A 16,354-nucleotide genomic window follows, 5' to 3' on the forward strand; every position below is an offset into this window, starting at 1 on the left:
GTCCCTAAAAAACATAATTGGCCAATTGAAGAAGGAAGGACAAAAACTAACAGAAGAGTACACTGAAGAAAACAAGTCCCTAAAACAGACAATTGGCCAATTGAAGAAGGAAGTACAAAAACTAACAGAAGAGTATACTGAAAGAAACAAGTCCCTAAAAAACACAATTGGCCAGTTGAAGAAGGAAGTACAAAAACTAACAGAAGAAAACAATCTGTTAAAAACTAGAACTGGACAAATGGAAACTAATGTCTCTATGAGAGAGCAAGAATCAGTCAAATAGAAACAAAAAAAAAATGAAAAAATAGATGAAAATGTAAAATACCTCATCAGTAAAACAACCAACCTGGAAAATCGACTAAGGAGAGACCATTTAAAAATTATTGGGCTACCTGAAAATCATGATGAAAAAAAGAGCCTGGACAGTATCTTTCAGGAAATCATAAAGAAAAACTGCCCTGAAGTCCTAGAACCAGAAGGGAAAATAACATAGAAAGAATCCACCAATCACCACCTGAAAGAGATCCCAAATTGACAATGCCAATGAATATAACAGCAAAATTACAAAATTACCAGATGAAAGAGAAGGTGCTGCAAGCAGCCAGAAAGAAACAATTTAAATATCATGGAACCACAGTCAGGATTACACAGGACCTTGCAGCTTCTACATTAAAAGACCTCAGGGCGTAGAACATGATATTCCATAAGGCAAAGGAGCTTGGAATGCAGCCAAGGATCAATTACCCAGGAAAAATGAGCATCTTTTTTCAAGGGAGGAGGTGGATATTCAACAAAATAAGAGACTTCCAAACTTTCCTGATAAAAAGACCAGAGCTCAACAAAAAATATGATCTTCAAGTACACGACTCAAGAAGGACTTAGAAAGGTAAATGGGACAGAAGGATACAATATCTTTTTAATAAGGGGGGGGCTGTTTAAACCCCTACAGGGGAATATGAGACTTGAAACCCTTGAGAACTGTATTGTTATTACACCTTGTTAAAGGAGTACACATGAAGAGGGTGGATATTAGTTGACTTTGATGTAATGATAAAAAAAAATCTAATCAAGTGGGTTAAATGGATCCAAATAAGTGGATCAATATGATCTTAGAAAATGTACTGAGAAAGGAGGAGGCAGACAAGGGTAAATTACATTACAGGAAAAGACACAAAATCCTATTACAGCAGAGGGAAAGAAGGGAGGAGGGGAGCATTGTTTGAACCTTACTCTCATCAGATTTGGCTCAAGAAGGGCATAATATAATCAGTTAGGTATAGAAATCTAACTTGCCCTATAGGCAGTAGGAGGGAAAAGGGGAAAGAAAAGGGAGGGGGGAAAGAAAGGGAGGGAAAGAAGAGGGAAGAGCAGTAAGACTAAAGGGGAAGAAAAGGGAAAGGGATAATAAAAGGGGAAGGGACTGAAGGAGGTGGGGTCAAAAGCAAAACACTAGTGAAGGGGGAAAGGAAAAAGGAGAAAGAAAAGCATAAATAGGGGGAAAAGGATGGAGAAAAAGACACAGATAGTAATCATAACTGTGAATGTGAATGGGATGAACTCTCCCATAAAACGGAAACGGATTGCAGAATGGATTAAAAACCATAATCCTACAATATGTTGTTTACAGGAAACACATTTGAAAAAGAGTGACACATACAGGGTAAAGGTAAAAGGCTGGAGCAGAATATATTATGCTCAGCTGAAGTAAAAAAGCAGGGGTAGCAATCCTGATCTCAGACAAAGCAAAAGCAAAAATAATCAATCAAGAGATAAGGAAGGAAACTACATCCTGCTAAAAGGCACCATAGACAATGAAGTAATATCATTACTAAATATATGCACCAAATGGTATAGCATCCAAATTCTTACAGGAGAAGTTCAGGGAGTTACAGGAAGAAATAGACAGCAAAACTATACTAGTGGGGGACCTGAACCTCCCCCTCTCGCACTAGATAAGTCTAACCACAAAATAAACAAGAAAGAAGTTAAGGAGGTGAATAGAACATTAGAAAAGTTAGGTATGATAGACCTCTGGAGAAAACTGAATGGGGATAGAAAGGAATATACTTTTTTCTCGCAGTACATGGCACATACACAAAAATTGACCATTTACTAGGGCATAAAAACCTCACAATCTAATGCAGAAAGGCAAAAATATTAAATGCATCCTTTTCAGATCATGATGCAATAAAAATTATATGTAATAAAGGGCCATGGAAAGATAGACTAAAAAATAATTGGAAACTAAATAATCTAATCCTAAAAAATGATTGGGTCAAACAACAAATCATAGAAACAATCAATAATTTCATTCAAGAGAATGACAATAATGAGACAACATACCAAAACCTATGGGATGCAGCGAAAGCAGTTCTTAGGGGAAGTTTTATATCTCTAAATGCTTACATAAATAAAATAGAAAAAGAGGAGATTAATGAATTGGGCATACAACTAAAAAAACTAGAAAAAGAACAAATTAAAAATCCTCAACTAAACACCAAATTAGAAATATTGAAAACCAAAGGAAAAATTAATAAAATTGAAATTAAGAAAACTATTGAACTAATAAATAAAACTAAGAGCTGGTTTTATGAAAAAACAATAAAATAGATAAGCCTTTGGTTAATTTAATTAAAAAAAAGAAAGAAGAAAACCAAATTACTAGTATCAAGAATGAAAAGGGTGAAGCTACCACCAAGGAAGAGGAAATTAAAACAATAATTAGGAATTATTTTGCCCAACTATATGCCAACAAATTTGACAATCTTAGTGAAATGGATACATATTTACAAAAATATAAATTGCCCAGATTAACCAAGAGGAAGTAAAATACTTAAATAACCCCATCTCAGAAAAAGAAATTGAACAAGCCATTGATGAACTCCCTAGGAAAAAATCTCCAGGGCCAGATGGATTTACATGTGAATTCTATCAAACATTTAAAGAACAATTAATTCCAATACTATATAGACTATTTGGGAAAATAGGTGAAGAAGGAGTCTTACCAAATTCTTTTTATGATACAAATATGGTGTTGATACCTAAACCAGGAAGAGTCAAAATAGAGAAAGAAAATTATAGACCAATTTCTCTAATGAATATAGATGCAAAAATTTTAAACAAAATATAGCAAGTAGATTGCAGCAACTTATCACAAGAATAATACACTATGACCAGGTAGGATTTATACCAGGAATGCAGGGTTGGTTCAATATTAGGAAAACTATCAGCATCATTGAGCATATCAACAACAAAACCAACAGAAACCACATGATCATCTCAATAGATGCAGAAAAAGCTTTTGATAAAATACAACACCCATTCCTATTAAAAACACTAGAAAGCATAGGTATAAATGGAGTCTTCCTTAAAATAATAAATAGCATTATCTAAAACCTTCAGCAAGCATTATATGTAATGGGGACAGGCTAGAAGCATTTCCAATAAGATCGGGGTGAAACAAGGATGTCCATTATCACCACTGTTATTCAATATTGTACTGGAAATTAGCTTTAGCAATAAGAGAAGAAAAAGAAATTGAAGGCATTAGAATAGGCAAAGAAGAAAAAAGCTATCACTCTTTGCAGATGACATGATGATATACTTAGAGAATCCTAGAGAATCAAGTAAAAAACTACTTGAAATAATAAACAACTTTAGCAAAGTTACAGGCTATAAAATAAACCCACATAAATCATCAGCATTTCTATATATTACCAACAAAGCCCAACAGCAAGAAATAGAAAGAGAAATCCCATTTAAACTTACTGTAGACATAAAATATTTAGGAGTCTACCTCCAAACAAACCCAGGAACTCTATGAACACAATTACAAAACACTTTTCTCACAAATAAAATCAGATCTAAATAATTGGAAAAACATCAGTTGCTCATAAGTAGGCTGAGCTAATATAATGAAAATGACAATCCTACCTAAGCTAATTTACTTATTCAGTGCCATACCAATCAAACTACCAAAAATTATTTTATAGAGTTAGAAAAAATAATAACAAGATTCATTTGGAAAAACAAAAGGTCCAGAATATCAAAGGAACTAATGAAAAGAAATGCAGGGGAAGGTGGCCTAGCAATTCCAGATCTTAAATTGTATTATAAAGCAGCAATCATCAAAACTGCTTGGTACTGGCTAAGAAATAGGGAGGTGGATCAGTGGAATAGGTTAAATATGCAAGACACAGTAGTCAATGACTATAGTAATCTATTATTTGATAAACCAAAAAACCCCAGCTTCTGGGATAAGAACCCACTCTTTGAAAAAAACTGCTGGGAAAACTGGAAAAGAGTATGGCAGAAACTAGGCATAGACCCAAATCTCACACCATATACCAAAATAAAGTCAAAATGGGTTCAGACTTAGATATAAAGGCTGATACCATAAGTAAACTGGGAGAACAAGGAATAGTTTACCTATCAGATCTATGGAGAACAGAAGAATTCATGACCAAACAGGAGATAGAGAACATTATGAAAAGCAAAATGGATAATTTTGATTACATTAAATTGAAAAGTTTTTGCACAAACAAAGCCAATGCAAGTAAGATTAGAAGGAAGGTAGAAAATTGGGAAAGAATTTTTACAACCAGTCTTCTGATAAAGGCCTCATTTCTAAAATATATAGAGAATTAAGACAAATTTATAAGAACACAAGCCATTCCCCAATTGATAAATGGTCAAAGGATATGAACAGACAGTTCTCAGATGAAGAAATTAAAGCCATCTATAGTCATATGAAAAAATGCTCTAAATCGTTATTGATTAGAGAAATGCAAATCAAAACAACTCTGAGGTACCACATCACACCTATCAGATTGGCCAACATGACAAAACAGGAAAATGATAAATGTTGGAGAAGATGTGGGAAAATTGGAACACTAATACATTGTTGGTGGAGTTGTGAAATGATCCAACCATTTTGGAGAACAATTTGGAACTATGCCCAAAGGGCTACAAAAATGTGCATACCCTTTGATCCAGCAATAGCACTTCTAGGGCCATATCCCAAAGAGATCAAACAAATGGGAAAAGGACCCACATGTACAAAAATATTCATAGCAGCTCTTTTTGTGGTGGCAAAGAATTGGAAATTGAGAGGATGCCCATCAATTTGGGAATGGCTGAGCAAGTTGTGGTTTATGAATGTAATGGAATACTGTTGTGCTATAAGAAATGATGAACGGGCTGACCTCAGAAAAACCTGGAAAGACTTATATGGTCTGATGCTGAGTGAAGTAAACAGAACCAAGAGGACTTTGTACACAATAACAGCCATGTTGTGCCATGACTAAGATTGTTAAACTGAACCCTTCTCAGCATTATGAGGATCTAAGACATCTCCAGAGGCCTCGGGATGGAAAATGCTGTCCACATCCAAAGAAAGAACTATGGAAGTCGAATCGCTATCACTTATTTTTACCTTCTGTTGAGTTTTGTTTCATCTTTCTGATGGTTCCTCCTACTGATTTTAATTTTTACTTACAACTTCACTAATGTGAAAATATGTTTAATGGGTATGTAAATATAAAGCCTATATCAAATTGTGCGCCGTCTTGGGGAGGGTGGTGGGGAGGAAGGGGTAGAAAAATTTTCAACTCAAAAGCATATGGAAATGATTGTTGATAAATCAAAATAAATTAATAAAATTTTAAAAAATTCCATTCCTGGACAACTCAAAGTTATAGACATTATTCTTATTTTGATTTCAAACTGCAAACTTCCATCCACTGGACTTCATGTTTTTCTCTGGGGCAATGCAGTATTCTCCTGTAATTTTACATTATATTCCTTCAAACATTCCAAGACAGCCATCACAATCCCCTTATAATCCAATGCCTAGGATCCAGTAAGATTTTGGCAAGAATGACATGGCATAGATTACAATCGTACATTTTATCACAATCTCAGATAGTTGGGGTTCCTCTTCCTGAAAGAGAGGAAGCCAGAGACTAGGAAAGGACTGAGAAGATGGTTGTAGAAGGAAGATTATCACTGCACTTGTGATGTTCATCTTTCAATGCCACAATCTTTGTAACGTTGGTGTTTGGTGGGGGTGGAGTAGGCAGGATGGAAGGGGAGAGAATCATTCAAGAAGCACTTATTAAGTGCTTACACTGTGCCTGGTGTTGCTTACACTGGGGATACACATAAATGCAAAAACACAGCTATTAAGTGGCAGAGCTAGAAATTAACCAGATTGCCAGGCTCCTGGTTCAGTGTTTTTTTAATTTAATTTGATTTAATTTTTTTTTCAGTTAACAAAAATCTCTTTCTTCTTCCTCCCATATCTCTCACCATTGAATAACACAAAAAAAACATGGATAAGTCAAGCAAGACAAATTCTTACATTGACCATGTTCAAAAACACATTTTCAGTCTGCTTCCCCAAGTCTTTCACCTCCCTGTTAGGTGGACAGCTTGCTTCGTTATGGATCCAAAACCCTGGTGTTCTGTTTGCCCACATAGCCATAGTCAGCTCAAAACACAACACCATGCAGAATGCTTCCTAATCTACACACATGACAATAAGCAACTCCAGTACATAGGGAGAGCCACCTATGAATAACAGCCCACTGGGGCCAACCCACTCTGTTCTCACTGAGGCTTCATAAGGAGCACCATCTCTTTGTCCCTCGAAAACAAACAGTTCTGCAGGAGAAACCTGGTGTGGCCTAACACCCAACAGAAATATGTTCTACTTCTCCCTACATGTATACCTATTGTGTGAAGGCAGTCTCATAGTAGAAGAAGGGTTGGCATAGTCCTCAGGAATATTACCCACAGAATTACTACACCCCCAAATCAGACCATGATCCAATTAGCTCTGCTAACATAGCCTAAGCTCCCATTAGCCTTTTTAGCTGGTACATCCCATAATTGGTCACATAAGCTTCTGTTCAACTAGACAGCTAGATGGCACAGTAGATAAAAAGAACTAGATCTGGAGTCAGAAAGGCATGGGTCCAAATCAGGACTCAGATACCTAACCACCTGTGTGACTCTGAGCAAGTCACTTGATTTCTTCCTGTCTCAGTTTCCTCATCTGTAATAATGATGGCACCTATTTCCCAGAGTTGCTGCTAGGCCTTGTAAAACATTTGTAAAAGTGCTCTGCAAAACTAAAAGCACATTTAAATACTAGCTAATAATAATAATTATCCAAAATTCTGTCTTTTTCTCATAAATTGTTACTAAGCCAGATCACTCCCATTCTTTAATTAAGCAATAGATGTTAGAAGCCAATGGCTGCACTTTACACTAATCCCTTTTTAAATTTCATTGGTTTAGTTTGGGTCCTGTATTCTGTAGTCTGAACCTAATTTCTGTCCCATGTTAGCTAACAGAGATCCAGTATCTGCAGATTTGATAAGAATTGTACATTTTCATGTGCAGCACTTAGGGAAAATGTAGAAAAGGCTAGATCCAAAGAGTCTGACAGAAATTAGATGTATTCCCACACTTCATACCACATCCCCAAAAGAAGCACCAAATGCATGCATGGCCTAGATGTAAAAGGTATAAAAGCATATCAGAGGAGCAAGAAAGAAATTACCTTTTCCATCTATGGGTTGGGAAAGAGTTTATGGTAAAATAAGTGACAGAGGACTTCACAGAAAAATCAAATGGGGAATTTTGATTATATTAAATTGAAAAGATATTGAATAAACAAATTGAACACAGTTAAAAATAGAAGGGAAACAAGTAAATGAGGAGGGAGCGAATCTTTGCAGCAAGTTTCTCTGGTAAAGTTGTCATGTGCAGTGTGTGTGTGTGTGTGTGTGTGTGTGTGTGTGTGTGTGTGTGTGTATACATACATATATACTCACATATGGAACTGATTCAAATTTGTAAGACTAAGAGCCATACCCCAATAGATACATGGTTAAAGGATATGACCAGGCAGTTTTAAAAGGAAGAAATCCAAATGAGAATAGCTTCAAGAAATGCCCTAAATCATTAATAATCAAAGAACTGCACTTCAAAGCTGTTATGAAGTTCCACCTCACACTCATTAGACTAGCAAAGATGAAAAATATTGGAGAGGCTGTGGGGAAAGAGGCATGCTAGTACAGAATTGTGAATTGGTCCAAACATTCAGAGAAGCAAAAAATTACTAATGCTAGGTACCTTTTAATCCAGCAGGACCATCACTAAGCCGATAACCGAAGAGATAAAAGAAAGAAGGAAAGGACATATATGCATACATATGTATGTATGTGTATGTATGTGTGTGTGTATCTGTATACACATATATATATATGTACATATATATATATATATATATATATATATATATATAGAGAGAGAGAGAGAGAGAGAGAGAGAGAGAGAGGGAGAGAGAAAGGGAGAGAAAGTTTTTTTTTCTAAAAAAATAGAAACTAAACGTTTGTCTTCGTGTTGGGAAATGGCTAAATAGATAAAAAAAAGGGTATATTAATTTAATGGAATATTATGGTGCCATAAGGAAAGACTAAATGGACAGTTTCGAGAAAAATGGGAGGACTTCCATGAATTAATACTGAGCAAGACAAGAATGTCTCATATAATGATATAGAGAAAAGGGACTTTGGAAGAGTTTAGAACTATGACCAATACAATGAGAAGCCACAAACCCAGGAAACTGGAAATGAAACATACCACTCACCTCTTGCCAGAGAGATAATGAACTTAAAATGTAGAAAGATACATATTTTCAGACAAGGCCAATGTAGGAATTTGTTTTGCTGGACTATTTGTGTCTGTGATAAAGTTATATCTTTGTTTTGCTCTGTTGCTGTTGTTCAATGGGAGGAGGCAATGGGAGGGACAAATTGTAAATGATTATTTAATTAATTAATTGAGTTTTAAAGAGAAAGAAAAGGTTAGACCCAGACAAGGACAGAATTCTCTTATTCCATATTTCTTTCTTGGTTAACACAGAGCCACTAATGAATTCTCTCAGGGGAGCTGAAGCCTATATACAATCTATAGAATTCTGTCCCTTTCACTTTTCACTTTATTTTTGTATGTTCTCTGTGTATGTGTTTCAAATCCCACCCGATCAAAGCCAGGCTGGGAAGGGAAATCAACTCTCAGGGAGGAGGACTGTGATTCAAATAGGAATTCGATAAAAAGCAGAATCCAAGCCAAAGGCCAGTCTATCAAGGATTTTTTAGAGCATTAGAATAGTCCAAAGCAAGGGAATCAATTGCAACAGCAGAGATGGATGGAAGAGAAGAAAACCGTATTGATTTGAGAGACAAGATATTGGCAGTGTCGGGGATTTGACCCTTATGATGATTAAACCTGTGGCTAAGTACATTACCTGGTCCCCTTCCTGTGCTGACATATGAATCCAGGAGATGGAAAATACTTCACAGGATTTATTAAACTAGAGCTTTAAAAAACCTCAGAGACTTTCTAGTCTAATGTCTTCATTTTACGGATGAGGAAACTGAGGTCCAGGAAGCTTAAGTATAATGTCAAAATTACACAGGTAGTCAACATCAGAATCTGGACTCCAGAGCCAGAGGATATCCCCCAGGGGAGGAATGAACATTATAATTGTTGTTTTTGTTCAGTCGTTTTAAGTATTATCCCACTCTTTGTGACTTCATTTGGGGTTTTCTTGGCAAAGTTACTGAATTGATTTGCCATTTCCTCCTCCAGCTCATTTTATAGATGAGTAAACCGAGGCAAACTGGGTTAAGTGACTTGTCCAGGGTCACACAACTAGGAAGTGTCTGAGGCCAGTCTTGAACCCAGGATGATGAGTCTTCCGGACTCACTGCACCACTTAGCTGCCCCATGAGCATTATAAAAAAATGAGCGTTATAAACCAAGCTGTGAAAGTGATAAACTAGATGCAGTATGAACAGAGTTCCAATTCAGAAGGTATACAAAGGTATACAAGATATACAAAGTGTTGAGATCCTATTTTTCTCAACCTGTCTCCCCAGTGTTTGTTGTTTTAGGATGGTTTACCATCCTCACTTTACGCTGTCATAGCAAAAAGCGTAGCTACAGATTCGGTCCACTGTGCCCTATCCTGACTCAGTCACACCAATAAAACTCATGATTCACACAGTGGATCTGATATTTACAACTGAGTGCTAAGTTCCTAGTGAGCAGTGACATGTTTTCTGTTATTTAATGTGGGCCAGTGCAATAATAAATACATATTTAAGAATAAAATCCCAACCTTCTGACTTCACCATTTCTCCCACTGGCACTACCTTTGAATAGAAGCACTCTCTCAATCTTCCATTAGTTATAAAGTTGGAAATATTCATGATTCTTCCTCTCTCATTCAATCTGTTACCAAGTCCTCTAGACTCCATTTCTAAAATTGTATTTGTCCCTTTCTGTCTATTCTCAACACCACTACATTAGCATTAGGCCTCATTACCACATACCCGGTACTCCAAATAGATAACCACCCTATGCCTAACCACTCTCTCCTCAATCCAATCTGTCCATGTAGAAAACTTTCCTAACATATATTCCTATATACAGATTTCTTCAAAAGTTCCCATAGGGGGTGGTGAGCTCACTAGACATTTTCAAGCAAAAGCTGAATGATCTCTTTTTTAAAATTTCATTAATTTGTTTTATCAACAATCAATTCCATATGCTTTAAATTTAAAAAAAAATTTAAAATTATCCTCCCCCTTCCTCCCCACCACCCTCCCCAACACGGCCCACAATCTCATATAGGCTATACATTTACATTCTTATTAAGCATATTTTCACATTAGTGAAGTTGTAAGTAAAAATTAAAACCAATATTAGGAACCATCAGAAAGAGGAAACAAAACTCAACAGAAGAGAAAAAAAAATGGTAACAATTCAACTTCCATAGTTCTTTCTTTGGATGTGAATAGCATTTTCCATCAAGAGGCTTCTGCAGATGTCTTAGATCCTTGTATTGCTGAGAAGGGTTAAGTTTATCAATATTAGTCATCGCACAACGTGGCTGTTATTGTGTTCAATGTTCTCTTGGTTCTGCTCACTTCACTCACCATCAGACCATACAAGTCTTTCCAGGTTTTTCTGAAGTCAGCCTGTTCATCATTTCTTATAGCACAATAGTATTCCATTACATTCATATACCAAAACTTGCTCAGCCATACCCCAATTGATGGGCATCCTCTCAATTTCTAATTCTTTGCCACCACAAAAAGAGCTGCTATGAATATTTTATGTATGTGGGTCCTTTTCCCATTTGTTTGATCTCTTTGGGATATAGCCCTAGAAGTGCTATTGCTGGATCAAAGGGTATGCCCATTTTTGTAGCCCTTTGGGCATAGTTACAAATTGTTCTCCAAAATGGTTGGATCGTTTCACAACTCCACCAACAATGCATGAGTGTTCCAATTCTCCCACATCTTTTCCAACACTTATCATTTTCCTGTTTTGTCGTGTTGGTCAATCTGATAGGTGTGATGTAGTACTTCAGAGTTGTTTTGATTTGCATTTCTCTAAGCAATAATGATTTAGATCATTTTTTCATATGACTATAGATGGCTTTAATTTTTTCATCTGAGAACTGTCTCTTCATATCCTTTGACCATTTATCAATTGGGGAATGGCTTGTAGTCTTATAAATTTGTCTGAATTCTTTATATATTTTAGAAAAGAGGCCCCTAACAGAGAGACTGATTATAAAAATTCTTTCCCAATTTTCTACCTTCCTTCTAATTTTGTTTCATTCACTTTGTTTTTTCAAAAACTTTTCAATATAATGTAATCAAAATTATCTATGTTGCTTTTCATAATGTTCTCTTATCTCCTGTTTGGTCATGAATTCTTCTGTTCTCCATAGATCTGATAGGTAAACTATTCCTGGTTCTCCCAATTTGCTTATAGTTTCAGCCTTTATATCTAAATCATTAATCCATTGTGACTTTATTTTGGTATATGGTGTGGATTTGGGTCTATGCCTAGTTTCTGCCATACTCTTTTCCAGTTTTCTCAGCAGTTTTTTTTTTTCAAAGAGTGGGTTCTTATCCCAAAAGCTGGGGTTTTTCTATTTATCAAATAATAGATTACTATGGTCATTGACTACTGTGTCTTGCATATTTAACCTATTCCACTGATCCACCACTCTATTTCTTAGCCAGTACCAAGCAGTTTTGATGATTGCTGCTTTATAATACAATTTAAGATCTGGAATTGATAGGCCACCTTCTCCTGCATTTCTTTTCATTAGTTCCTTTGATATTCTGGACTTTTTGTTCTTTCAAATGAATCATGTTATTACTTTTTCTAACTCTATAAAGTAATTTTTTGGTAGTTTGATTGGTACAGCACTGAAAAAATAAATTAGCTTAGGTAGGATTGTCATTTTTATTATATTAGCTCAGCCTATCCATGAGCAACTGATGTTTTTCCAATTATTTAGATCTGATTTTATTTGTGTGAAAAGTGTTTTGTAATTGTGTTCATAGAGTTCCTGGGTTTATTTAGGTAGGTAGACTCCTAAATATTTTATAATGTCTACAGTAAGTTTAAATGTGATTTCTTTTTCTGTCTCTTGCTGCTGGGCTTTGTTGGCCATATATAGAAATGCTGATGATTTAGGTGGGTTTATTTTATAGCCTGCAACTTTGCTAAAGTTGTTTATTATTTCAAGTAGTTTTTTACTTCATTCTCTAGGATTCTATAAGTATATCATCATGTCATCTGCAAAGAGTGATAGCTTTGTTTCTTCTTTGCCTATTCTAATGCGTTTCGATTTCTTTTTCTTCTGTTATTGCTAAAGCTAACCTTTCCAGTACAATGTTGAATAACATTGGTGATAATAGACATCCTTGTTTCACCCCCGATCTTATTGGAAATGCTTCTAGCCTGTCCCCATTACATATAACGCTTGCTGAAGGTTTGAGATAGATGCTATTTGTTATTTTAATGAAGACTCCATTTATACCTATGCTTTCTAGTGTTTTTAATAGGCATGGGGTTTGTGTTTTGTCAAAAGCTTTTTCTGCAACTAATGAGATGATCATGTGATTTCTGTTGGTTTTGTTGTTGATATGCTCAATGATGATGATGTTTTCCTAATATTGAACCAACCCTGCATTCCTGGTATAAATCCTACCTGGTCATAGTGTATTATTCTTGTGATAAGTTGCTGTAATCTATTTGCTAATATTTTGTTTGAAATTTTTGCATCTATATTCATTAGAGAAACTGCTCTATAATTTTCTTTCTCTATTTTGACTTTTCCTGGTTTAGGTATCAGCACCATATTTGTATCATAAAAAGAATTTGGTAAGACTCCTTCTTCACCTATTTTCCCAAATAGTCTATATAGTATTGGAATTAAGTGTTCTTTAAATGTTTGATAGAATTCACATGTAAATCCATCTAGCCCTGGAGATTTTTTCCTAGGGAGTTCATCCATGGCTTGTTCAATTTCTTTTTCTGAGATGGGGTTATTTAAGTATTTTACTTCCTCTTTGGTTAATCTGGGCAATTTATATTTTTGTAAATATGTATCCATTTCACTAAGATTGTCAACTTTGTTGGCATATAGTTGGGCAAAATAATTTCTAATTACTGCTTTAATTTCCTCTTCCTTGGTGGTAGCTTCACCCTTTTCATTTTTGATGCTAGTAATTTGGTTTTCCTCTTTCTTTTTCTTAATTAAATTAACCAAAGGTTTATCTATTTTATTGTTTTTTTTTCATAAAACCAGCTCTTAGTTTTATTTAATAGTTCAATAGTTGTCTTAATTTCAATTTTATAAATTTTCCCTTTGGTTTTCAATATTTCTAATAATTTGGTGTTTAACTGAGGATTTTAATTTATTTTTTCTAGTTTTTTTAGTTGTATGCCCAATTCATTGATCTTCTCTTTTTCTATTCTGAATGTCCTCTTATTGAATAGATAATATAGACAGAAATACATTCTCATTTTAATGGGGAAGATAACATGCAAACAATTATGTATGCACAAGATATAATTGAAGTAGAAGGAAGGTGATTTCAGGAGGAAGGCTATGGAGTATTCAAACCAAATGTGGATGTCCTCTAAAGTGCTAGATTTCACAGGGATTCTAGGTTGCACTACATAGACTCTGGGGTCCATTACGATTTTATGATTTAAGCATCCTTAGACACAGCATAGATTAGTAGAAAGGATGCCAGGTTTGGAGTCTGGAATGCTGAGTTTGAATTCTTCCTTAAATTAACAACAACCATAACAATTGGCATTTACATAGGACTTCAAGGTTTGCAAAGAGCTTCATGTATTTGCTTAGTAATATTAGCTGTCTAATCTTGGAAAAGTCACTTATCACTTAACCCCCTTGGGCTTCAGTTTCTTCAGATCAAAAAAAAAATGAAGATATTGTATTTGATGACCTTTAAAGTCCTTCCAATTCTAAATCTCCTATGATCCCAGGAAATCTAACATGAAAGCATCTTGCCATCACACTTAGAACACTGAAGGCAAGAAGACCTGAATTCTAATCTTGCTTCAGTTACTGGCAAGTCATTTGATCTCTTCAACATCTCTCCTATAAATCTCTTTTTCTCTACTCATAGAACCACCACCCCGATGTGAGCCCATATATTTTCATACTTGGACCTTTGTTATAGCTTCTCTCTCTACGCCAGTGTGTCCTCTACTCAACTGTCAAAGTAACCTTCCTAAAGTATAGCTCTAACCTTCTCATCACCCTATTCACTAAATTCTTGTGGATCTCTATTATCTCCAGGATCAAAGATAAATCCCTCTATTTGGCCCCTATCTCTGTTTCTGGTCTTTTTTTTCTTACACTTGACTCTTCTCTGTACAGTATACATTCCAGTTACAATGGCATTCTTTTTCCTCACATAAGCCATTCTCCTGACTCTGGCTTTTTCACTAACTGTCCCACTTTCCTGGAATGTCCTCTCTGGTTTCTGGGATTTTCTGGTCTACTTGAAAATTCAACTCAAATACCGCTTTCTGCAATGGGCCTTTCCTCTTTAGCCCTTTGCTAGTGCTTTCTCTCTGTGCTTACTTTCTCTTTGCTCTTCATATATTTTTTGTGTACATCATTGCTTGAACTTTGCATTCCCTATTAAAACATGAGCTCCTTGAAGACATGTACTGTGTTTTTGCCTTTTTTTGTATCTAGTAAGAGCTTAATTATTGCTTATTCACTGCCCCTTCGGGATTCTTTTTTTTTTTCATCTTTAAAATGGGATAATAACACCAATATGCAGGGCTGTTCTGAGGATCCAGTGAGATAATATATGTAAAACACATTGCAACATTTAAAGCAATATATAAACATTAGCTATTGTTATTAGGTTTTTTTGCCTGTCATAAGACTTATTACCTCAATTCTCGAACATCATTTTACTTGTATACACACTGGCTTAAAATGGTAGTAATGACAACATAAGGTCCTGATGAAGAAACTTGTACTTTGCATGCAGGACATTGTTGAAGCCAAAAACAATGAATTTAGTCTATATAGTTCTTTGTTTTCTTGAAACTTATATTACAAGCTTTTCCACCTAACTACCAGCTGAAGAGTTGATTTGCCCTGAAAATAAATAATAGTCTGCTACAAATAGAGACATGCCAGGTAGTTAGGATTTTGACATGCCCATGACACATCAATGATACACAGATGTAATCCTTTGAAAAATATCTTTGTTAATAACTAGGACAGGGACAAGGAAACACCATGTGCTAGAGCATGCCACACATCAGCCTATGAAAAAATCATTTATCTAATTTCAAAGTCAAACTGAAACCCAGATACATTTATTCAGAGGAGAATCGGAAAGTTTTGTTTAAATTCAGAGCTGTCAGGGAATCGGTGAGATTATCCTATTTCTATCCCTAGTGTCTAGCACATAGTAGGTTCTTGAGAAATTATTTCTGAATGATTGAGTGAATCTGATTCATCTAATCCACTTTCTCCCAGAGTCCTTATGATGACCATAAATCCAGATGGCTGATTATTTTTAAACAAGCATGCTATCATCTATTTCCTTTGTAGCTCCTTGCAGTTTGGTTTCTACTCCACCCTCCACCCCTGCTCACCCCTCTACAGAGATTGCCATACTGAAAATCAACACTTACTGCCCTAGTGACCGAACCTGATGGACTGTTCCCAGTCTTCTTCCACCTTTCCCTCTCTGCAACATTCCGTGTTGTCTCTCTCCCCATCTTGCTGGCTTCAGAAAGGGTCATGCTCTCATGGGTCTCCTTTTGCCTCTTTACCCACCTCTTTGTCTCTTTTGATTCCTCATGCTACTCTTGGGCTTTCTCCAAATGATCTCACTTTAGCCTTCTTTCCTTTTTATGCTCTTTCTTGGCCATTTCCTTCAGTCTCACAGCTTTGATCCCCATTTTT

This window comes from Phascolarctos cinereus, unplaced genomic scaffold, assembly GCF_003287225.1.
Source record: "Phascolarctos cinereus isolate Bilbo 61053 unplaced genomic scaffold, phaCin_HiC Scaffold_1;HRSCAF=81, whole genome shotgun sequence".
NCBI classification, from domain to species: Eukaryota; Metazoa; Chordata; class Mammalia; order Diprotodontia; family Phascolarctidae; genus Phascolarctos; species Phascolarctos cinereus.